Here is a 10,655-nt window from a genome sequence, read left to right on the forward strand (position 1 = left end):
TAAGGTTCAGTACTATCCACGGTTTCAGGCATTCCCTCCTGGCTTCCAGAGCCTGTCAAGACAGAGGGCTCCACCGACTTTTTAAAGGGATGCTGTCTTGATCATTCGCATTTGTTGCTTCCTCTCAGCGTGGCCCATTTGCTTTGGCGAGGAGTGACTAAACCATGGGTGGATTCAGGTCTCCAAATCCCGGGAAGGAGGCAGGCTTCAAACCGAACAGAGAGGTGGCTGGTGTTCCCCTAGCTCAAAGCACCCCACGGCAAAGCATGTGGGGTACATGGCACCACGCTCCCTCTACGCTGCTGTCAGACCTGATCAGTAAGCCTCTGCGCCTCGACTCTGGGAACTGGGCTCCTCGGCCTCCTGGATTAAGGACTCCTTGATCAGGGAGTTGCTGCCATAGTTTAATCATTATTTACTCACTGTTTATTATTATTATATGCCAGGTGTCGCATTAAATATGTTAATCCTCATAACTGACCTTTGCATTAAGTTCTATTATCACCTTTGAATTAAGTTAGACTATTATCACCGTTTTAGAGATGAAGAAACTGAAGCTTGTAGAAGCTAAATAGTTTCTCCCAAGTCAAGTAGGCTGTAAGCAGGAGAGCCGGGATTTGAACTCAGGTCTGACTGACTCCAAAGCTGCAGGCCCTCACTGGAGGGATGGGAGCAAGAGGACAGGTTCTGCAGGAAGATTCCAGTGTTCTGACACTCCTGTATGTGTCCAGTGTCACTGTGGGGGTGTTTGTCTCTCTTGATCCAGGATATATCAGTGCTGAGTGGTTTTAAAACTCCTAACTGAAACAGTCAGAATAGACAGGAATTATCTCAACCCAATAACTTGACCTACATTCCCTCATGTCGTCATTGATACTTGAATGATTAGCAGGTACTTTCACATTCATGATCGCACTTGCTTCTCTAGAACTGAAATAGGTTAATGGGCTTCTTGAAACCAACATAGAGATTTAGAAAAGTTAGGTGCATACGACATAAGACAATGTCCATTGATGATACTTATGCGCTGAAAGTTCTTGGTCAAACCCACGTCAAATTCTTCTCTGACCAACTTAGAACTCTCTATGGCTTCGATGAACCTAAGTCCGCTGTTCAGGGGTGTGTTGGAGCTGGCTTATACTGGCTCATGAGAACCAGCCGTGCACACCCCTTCCAAACTCTACATTCGGTGAAGTCATATCAAATGGCCATGATAGAAGTATTTATACCTGTCTCTTAGCTTCCTAGGGTTGCCTTAGCAAAGTACCACAAAGTACCATAATTGAGTTAACTATTACTATGTTACATATTAGTTATTATATAACATTATTTTCTTAACCAATGTAATGATGTAACTAATTGCTATTATAACGATAATATCAATGATATACATGTACTGTATTCTCTTATAGTTCTGGAGGCCAGAAGTCAAGGTGCCAACAGGCCTATGCTTCCTCTGACATTCTGGGTAGAATCTTCCTTGCCTCTTCCTAGCTTCTGGTGGTGGCCATCAATCCTTGGCATTCCTTGGCTTGTAGGTACATCCCTCCAATCTCCACTTGTGGGCCCTGACATTCTCCCTGTGTGTCTCTTTGTGTCTCTTCTTATAAGGCCATCAGTAATATTGGATTAAGTGCACACCCGGCTCCAGTATGACTTAATCTTAACTAATTGCATCTAGAATGACCCTATTTCCAAATAAGTTCGCATTTGGAGGTACTGTGGGTTAGGACTTGAACATATATTTTTGGGGGGCGCAATTCAACCCATAACACCATGGAAATCAGAAAAAATGCTACAAATCGGGGCTTTTTTTTTTTTTTTTGAGTTGGTTTCCAGCATATCAGTGTATTGGTCTGTCACGTGATATCAGGAGCGGGCCACTCACCTCAAATTTCACTTTTCCATGGGTGTTTTCATCAGAAATGTCCTCATACTCCAAATAGACTATATTACCCTCTCTGGCAGAGTAAGAATTAAAGGTACAAGCATGCTAGTTGGGATTTACCAGCCATTTCTTATCCCTTTAAAAATTTCTTATATGTATTCCCATTATAAAAAAATTGAAAAATACAGAAAAGTAGAAAGAGAAGTTAAAAATAAATCATTCATAGCTTCATCATCCAAAAAGAGCTATCATTAATTCTTGATATATTTTCAAAATATTTTTGGAACTTTTTTTTGTTATTCATATTTCTCTTTTTGTGCCTAACCTGTTTGAATGCTTTGCCTTCTCTTCCACATGCTTTTTATTTGATAAATTTTAAAGATGTATGAGTAATAATACCTGAAGATGGCATTCCAGTTATAAAAATCACATTATAAGGTTAAGTGTCACCCGCAATCCCAATCCTCTGGAAGAAGTGGATTCTTCCATTTTAAAATGCATTTTTATGCATACATTTCTTGTTCATATACGTAATATAGTTTTTTTCACAGACATAAACCATGGCACACTATGTACTTTATCCCACAGCTTACTTCTCCCCTCCCCTCTACATTGTCTGTCCTTAAGGATTTCTTTTATGTCAGATTTCACTTGTTCCCTTTGATTGCTGCAATATATTTTTACTCTATAGACATGCCATAATTTATTCACCTAATGCTGATTTTTAGGTTGTTTTCAGTCGTTCATGATTATAACCAAGAAGCAAGGAAAATCCTTGTACATACCTCTTTGTGCACATATACAAGTGGTTTTTTTTCTTATGTAACACATTTTTAAAATTAAAATTCAATTAATTAACGTATAGTGTATTATTGGTTTCAGAGGTAGAGGTCAGTGATTCATCAGTCTTATATAATACCCAGTGCTCATTATATCATCACATGCCCTCCTTAATGCCCATAACAGACTCTTAATCATAGGAAATACACTGAAGGTTGATGAGGGGGATGGGGTAACTGGGTGATGAACATGTACAAGTATTTCTTCAGGATAGATAACAAGAAGCAAAATTTCTGAGTTGAAGAATATTTAAAATTTTAATAACATGCCAACTTTCCATGAAAACAATACCAATACACCCTCCCACCAACAGTGTAGTCCATTTCTCCACATTCTAACCCATATGGGATATTCTATTCTTCTAAAAGCTCATCTAGGCCACTAGAAACATGACCACAGCCTCTGCCCAGCTGGAGGGATTAATAGTTCTCTGATTTGCACCAAGCCTTTCCCTCCTTTGATACAGACAAGTGAGAGTTAACTATTATTATTTTGCATATTCAGTAGTTATTTACCATGTCGTATTATTTTCTTAGCCCATGTAATAATGGAACTAATTGAAATGATAAAGATAACATCAACACTACTAATGATTAACTATTAAATAATTGAAGAAATAAAAATCACAAGCCAGAGGCTCTACATGGGACTCTATATTTGTTTATCTAAATTTCAAAAAAATCCAAATTTGTCTTTTCTGAATTTCCTAGGTTGTATCCAATTTCTCTGAATAACAACCTTATCCTTTAGCTCCATCTGTATGTTCTTTGATTGTAGGTTCAAATTCCCAGGTGGTCATCGTACCAGAAGCCACTCCTCCCTTGGCAGGAGCTTATTAATTAGGTTAAAGCACAGTCCCAATAAGACTCATTTTACTATGTTTCATTTAAGTAGTAAGGCTTCTCTCTTGTGATATCCTTCTGTTTAATGTCAAGAAATAGAGACCTTCTTGTCAAAATTTATTAAGATGTTTACATCTGCACTGTAATTTTTAACCTCCAAACTTGAGAGGATTGTCTGGAGACATGACACATGTTTTTGTAAGAAACTGTATCAGCTTATGAAATGCATGATTGATATTTTTCTCTGAAGGTATAAATGGTGACACCAAATACGTTTTCTTTTCTTCTTTGTTTTCCAAAAGTTATAAAACTGAGAACAGCTTTTGTTTTTTGGGATGCCTGTTGTGATTGGTTATCTTATTTTTGCAAACAATTAATAAACAATTTATAATAATGTACATTTGGAGGCTGGCTAGCCCCGCTATCTGCGGGATAGGCCAGGGCTAGAGACCCAGGTAGTCTGCTGCCAGAATTTCCTCTTTTTTCAGGGTGGTTGGTCTTTTTTCTAGTAAGGCCTTCAACTTATTAGATGAGGCCCATCCACATTATGGGTCTGCTTTATTCAAAGTTTTCTGATTTAAATGTTAATCTCATCTGAAAAATAGCTTTGCAGAAACATCTAGAATAATCTTTGACCAAATATCTGGTTACCATGGCCTAGTCAAATTGGACACATAAAATTAACCATCAGAGATGGCTTCACTGGTGGAAAATAATGCTAATTCTACACCAAGTTTCTTCAAGACGGTAGAAGAGGAGAGAAGATGTCCTAATTCATTTTATAAGAATAACACTGCCCTGACGCCAAAACTAGAACAAGGCTTTACAGAAAAAGAAACCTACAGACCAATATCCCTCATGAACACAAACACAATAATACTATACAGAATATTAGCAAGTAAAATTCAGCAATTAATAAAAGGAATAATATATCATGACCAAATAGTGTTTATCCTGGGAATGTAAGGCTAGTTTGACATCTGAAAATCAAGCAATGTGATTCACCGTAACAAGGAACTGAAGAAGAAAAACCACATGATCGTTTCAATAGATGCAAAACATCATTTGACAAAATTCACTCATTTATGATAAAAATTCTTAGAAGACAATGAATAGACTATAAGATCATCAAGCTGATAAAGGCATCTATAAAAAATCCTTAGCTAACATCATATTTGATGGTGAAAGACTGAATGCTTTCCCCTAGTATCACAGGAACAAATCAAGAATGTCTACTCTCATCACTTCTATTGAACAATATACTGAGGGCCTTAGCTATTGCAAAAAGGCAAGAAAAATAAAGCACAGGGGTGCCTGGGTGGTTCAGTCCATTAAGCAACTCAGGGTCCTGGGATCCAGCCCTGTATCAGGCTCCCTGCTCAGTGAGGGGCCTGCTTCTCCCTCTCCTACTCCCCCTGCTTGTGCTTTCTGTCTCTCTCTGTCAAATAAATAAAATCTTTTTTAAAAAAAAGAAAAATAAAGCATATATGCTGGAAAATAAAAAATAAAATTGTTTCTATTTGCAGGTGACATGGTTGTCCATGTAAAAAAAATCCAAAAAACCTTTAAAAACCTACGGGAAATAATAAATGAGTTAAGCAAAGTCACAGGATGCAATGTTAACATACAAAAACCAATAATATTTTTATATACTAGCAACAAACAATTGGATATTAAAGTTTTTTAAAGTACCATTTACAATATCACCAAAACCATGAGATATTTAAGTATGATTCTAACAAAATATGTGCAAGATCCATATGCTGAAACTATAAAACATATGGGGCGCCTGGGTGGCTCAGTCGTTAAGAATCTGCCTTCGGCTCGGGTCATGATCCCAGGGTCCTGGGATCGAGCCCCACATCGGGCTCCCTGCTCAGCGGGAAGCCTGCTTCTCCCTCTCCCACTCCCCCTGCTTGTGTTCCCTCTCTCGCTGTCTCTCTCTCTCTCTGTCGAATAAATAAATAAAATCTTTAAAAAAAAAAAAAAAAGAAAGAAAAAAAAGAAAAGTACAATATTAAAACATATGAAGGAAGCAAAGAAAACCTAAATAAATGGTGAGATATATAATTTCAAGGAGAGGGAAAGGGATAAAGAGGGAAAAGAAGAGGGAAGAGAGAGGGGGATTACAAAGAATTGGTTTATGCAATTGTGAGGGCTGGCTAAGCAAGTGCCAACCCCATGGGGATGACAGTCAAGATGGAAGGTCGCAGGCTGGGACTAGAAAGGCATGGGTCAAAACTATTGTCCATAGGCAGAATTTCTTTTTTATTAATTTGAAGACTCAATATTGTTAAGAGTCAATTCTTTTAAACTTATCTATAGATTCAACACAATCCCAGTCAAAATCCCAGCAAATTTTTTTTTGTAGAAATCAACGTTTTCTAAAATTTTTATGGAAAGTGTAAGAACAAGAATGGTTAAAGCAAATTTGAAAAGGAAGAGAACATTGGAGAACTTAACACTGTCTGATTTCAAGATTTATTGTAAAGCTTCATGAATCACGACAGTGTGGCATTGGCATAAAGATCGACAAATGCATCAATGGAACAAAACAGAGTCCATGAATAGACCATACATAAATGGGCAGCGGATTTTCAACAAAGGCAATTCAATGGAGAAAGCATAGACTTTTTAACAAATGGTGCTGGAACATTCGGATATCAATATCCAAAAAACAAAAACAAAACCCTTGATCCATACTTCATACCACACACAAAAATAATCCTCAAAATTGATCACAGACCTCCATGTAAAACCTAAAACTCTAAAACTTTCAGAAGAAATGTGAGAAAAGCCTTATAACCTCAATTAGATTTCTTAGAGATGACACTAACAGATTGGTCCATAAAATAGAAATTTAAAAAATAGAACTTTATCAAAATTTTAAAGTTCTGCATTTTGAAAGACACTCTAAAGAAAATAAAAAGAGATATAAAGGCTGTAAGAATATTTGCAAAACATATATCCGATAAAGGATTTGCAATGAATTTATAAAAGAACTCTCAAAACTTGGGCGCCTGGGTGGCTCAGATGGTTAAGCGTCTGCCTTCGGCTCAGGTCATGATCCCGAGATCCTGGGATCGAGTCCCGCCTCGGGCTCCCCACTCAGCAGGGAGCCTGCTTCTCCCTCTGCCTCTCTGTCTCTCATGAATAAATAAATAAAATCTTTAAAAAAAATCAAAACTCAATAATAAGAAGCCAAATAAGTCCATGATATATATATCCATGAAAATGGGCAAGACATTTTAAAAATTTATTTTTTAAAGATTTATTCGTTTGTTTGAGAGAGAGAGAGAGAAAGAGAGAGAGAGCATGCAAGTGTGCACACAGAGGCAGAGGGGGAAACAGACTCCCCACTGAGCAGGGAGCCCGATGCCAGGCTTGATCCCAGGACGCTGGGATCATGACGGGAGCCAAAGGCAGACGTTTAACCAACTGAGCCATTCAGGTGCCCCTGAGCAAAACATTTGAACAGACACTTCATTAAAGAAGAGTTATGGGGCACCTGCGTGGCTTGGTCAGTTGAGCATCTGACTCTCGGTTTGGGCTCAGGTCATGGTCTTGGGGTCCTGAGATTGGCTGTGCATCAGGCTCTGCGCTCAGCGCAGAGTCTGCTTGAGATTCTTTCCCCCTCCTCACCAGCCCCCCTGTCCCCGCTTGTGTGCTCTCTCTCCCCCTCTCAAAAAAAAAAAAGTAAATAAAATCTTTTAAAAAAAGGTTATGAATGGCAAATAAACACATGAAAAAATGCTTATCATCTTTAGTCATTGGGGCAATGCAAATTAAAGTGATAATGAGGAATGTATACACATTTAGAGTGGGGGGGAAAAGGACACCGCCAGGTGCTGTCAGACGCAATGGTGGGAATACAAAATGGTACAGACACCTTGGAAACCGTTTGGTAATTTCTTATAAAGTTAAATACTTTTAAATATGGCATACCAAACCCACTCCTTTGTATTTACCTAAAAGAAATGAAAGTGAAGTTTCACCCTAAAACCTGTATGCAAATGGTGATAGCAGTTTTGTGTTTATTTGCCCCAAACTGGAAACACCACAAATCTCCTTCAGCTGATGAATCCATGAACAAATTGCCATACACCTATGTATTGGTATACTACTTGGCAATAAAAAAAATCTACTGATACACACAACAACATGGATGACTCTTAAATGCATTTTACTGAGTCTCAAAAGGCTACATAATATATGATTTAACTTTTATCACTGCTGTGAACTGAATGTGTGTGTCTCCCACCCTCAGATTTATATGTTGAAGGCCTAACCCCAAATGCAATGGCATTTGCAAGTGGGGCCTTTGAGAGGAAATCAGGTTTAAATGAGGTCATAAAGGTGGGCCCCCCCCCCCCAATATGGGATTAGTGTCTTTACAAGAAGAGGAACAGAGACCAGAACTCTCTCCTCCATGTGAGGACACAGTAAGAAGGTGGACATCTGCAGGCCAGGAAGCAGGCTCTCACCAGGAACAAAATTTGCTGGCATCTTGATTCTGGACTTCCCAGCCTCCAGAACTATGAGAAATAAATGTCTGTTGCTGAAACCACCCAGTCCATAATAATTTGTTATAGCAACCAGAGCAGACTAACACAATCACGGTCTCAGAAAAGCAAAACCATAGGAACAGAAAATGATAAGTGGTTGTCAGGGCATCAGGTTGGAGCAGTTGTTTACAAAGGAGCATGAGGGAATATTCTGGGCAGGATGGATCTGTTCTCTATCTTGATTTTGGTGGTGGATACATCACTACATATGCTTGTCAAAACTTCTGGAACTGTACACTAAAAAGGGTGAATTGTACTATGTGCCAATTTTATCTCAATACACCTGATTCCTAAAAATGTTTTATGGATGACAGCAAGATATGGAGTCAAAGCCTGAAAAAAAAAATAAGAGAAAGAATGAAATGATTTAGATGGAAATGGGCAAAGCCAAAAGATCTAGGCCAAATCATCAGAAATGCTGAAAGTAGACAGAAGTAGGAAAAGCTAGTTTCTGGTGAGAAGCCTTTCAGGAGAAAAAGGTTGAGGGCTTTCTGTGGCCTACAGGTTCAATATGTACACATACTCTGAGTACAGAGTACATAATACACAATACTGTTTGTTTTCATAATAGCTAAAAACTTCAGGCAGCCTTAGGCAGAACTCACTAGAAATATAGTGTTCTCTACATTAGCAAGGAAGTGTTGCTTAGTCCTTGACATACATAAAGACAGCGAAAAGTAGCATAATAAAATTAAAAATAATTAAAATATCCAAGTAATGTAAAATAGAACATAAAACAGAATACAGAGAAAAAGACACCATTATCGAAATGCAATCTAAATCTAAAATAAATTATTCTACTATATAAATATACATGTTTCTTGTAGAAAAGGAGAAAAAAAAGTTCCATTTTCAAAATTTAAAAATTCTGACAAAGTAAATGTAAGTTAAAATAATAGATACTATTTTAAGTCAATGAAGCTAACAAGATGGCAAGAATGTGAGTCACAGGGAATTCACAATCAATTTTGATAGAGTGAAAAGAGGTTCAGCTACTTTATAAAGCAATTTGGCAGCATCACGTGAAGCTGAAAATAGGTGTACTCCCAAGACCTGGCAACTTCGATCACAGGTAAATGCCTTAGAGAAATTCACGCACCTGTTTAAGAATGTGCATAACAAGACGGTTTGTAGGAGCAAATATTTAAAACGGAGTAAATATTCCTTACCAGATTAGATAATTAAATGTGTCATTATCATATAATGCAATGGTATATAGAAGTTAAAATGAATTATTTAGAACTACACGTATTGTGCTTGATAAATCTCAAAAACAGGATGCAGAGTAGTGAGAAAAGCCAGTTACAGAATGATACATACAGTATGACACCATAATCTGAAAAACATATAATACACATTTATATGTATATACACACACAGACACATACATACTTTGCAGAAGGTATGTGTGTGTATGTGTGTCTGAGTGTGTGTGTACATGTGTGTGTATTTCTCTGCAGAGGAGAAAGAGCTACATAAAGGGCATCTCTATTCGTAAATTCTTTTTTCCTGTAGTTTTTTTTCTCTTAGAATGAAGGAAAGAGGGAGGAGAGAAGGGAAGGAGGAAGGAAGGATACTAGGATGTTTAAAAAATTGCTCTGTATACTTTTTTTTCATACTTGAAGTATCTTTTACCAGAAAGGAATACTTAGCCCTTGCAAACAACTCAGAAAACACATAAAAGTGTTAAAAAAAAAGGTAATCTTAAAGAAAAATAATCTTAACTTTTTGCTGTATGTTCTTCCAGACTGTGCCATACTTTAATTAGCCTGCATGTCATATACATAATTTTTGTATCCTTTTTGAAGAGGCCAAAATTTCTGAAAAATGTTCTTCTGATTCATGAAATGAATAACGAGGCCTGTTCTTTCTCTGAGTCTTTGGGGCGTCTTCCTCTCCTTGATTCCACTATATTTTCTCATCGTTCCATATTCCCGTTTGCAAATAGATTATGGGGCTTGTCCTTCGCCCATTCTCTCCACTTGGGGGCTACCAATCCATCTCAGATCTACAGCTGAACGGAGGACGACCCACACCGTTCCCAAACCAAGTCTCCCTGTCCCACAGGCATTCATGCAGCGTACCTTTACCGTCTGAAATGAGAAGTCTTCCAACGGCACCGTCTGATTTTCTGACGCCCTTAATGTATGTAATTCATGAAAAACTACAATCCCCATGGGGCTCTGCTTCTGGGTATCCTCCCCCGCCCCCGGCCTCTACCCCTGCGCCTGCGCCTTCTGAGCGCGGACCACAACTCCCAGGATGCATCATGATGCTGCCCCCGCAGCCCTACTTCCGGCCCGGGCGTTTCCTGGGTAACCGTGGCTCGGCCAGTCTGGGAAGTTTAAGGTGGGAGGGGCTTGTGGGCCGCCTGGAGAGCTTTGGGAGTAGCTTATTTTATCCTGTCACAAAAAGGCAGCAGGTCTACAGCAGAGATACAGCTGCCCGATTTTTTATGGTGTGTCCAGACTTTGCTTTTCTGAACCGGGAGATGGTTCTTTGCACCTCACTTCAGGCGGG

The 10,655-nt window shown here is 38.5% G+C and overlaps 1 protein-coding gene across 1 annotated transcript in view; it reads right to left on the reverse strand.

Moving 5' to 3' along the window:
- The window catches only part of PRIMPOL (primase and DNA directed polymerase), a 124,704-nt gene extending 114,367 nt beyond the window's left edge, over positions 1-10,337 (reverse strand). Inside the window, exon 1 of the mRNA XM_078069838.1 lies at positions 10,220-10,337. The gene's annotated coding sequence lies outside the window, so the exon portion shown is untranslated. The remainder of the gene's footprint in view (positions 1-10,219) is intronic.
- Positions 10,338-10,655: the final 318 nt, after the last annotated feature.

Source organism: Halichoerus grypus, chromosome 3, assembly GCF_964656455.1.
Source record: "Halichoerus grypus chromosome 3, mHalGry1.hap1.1, whole genome shotgun sequence".
NCBI lineage: Eukaryota > Metazoa > Chordata > Mammalia > Carnivora > Phocidae > Halichoerus > Halichoerus grypus.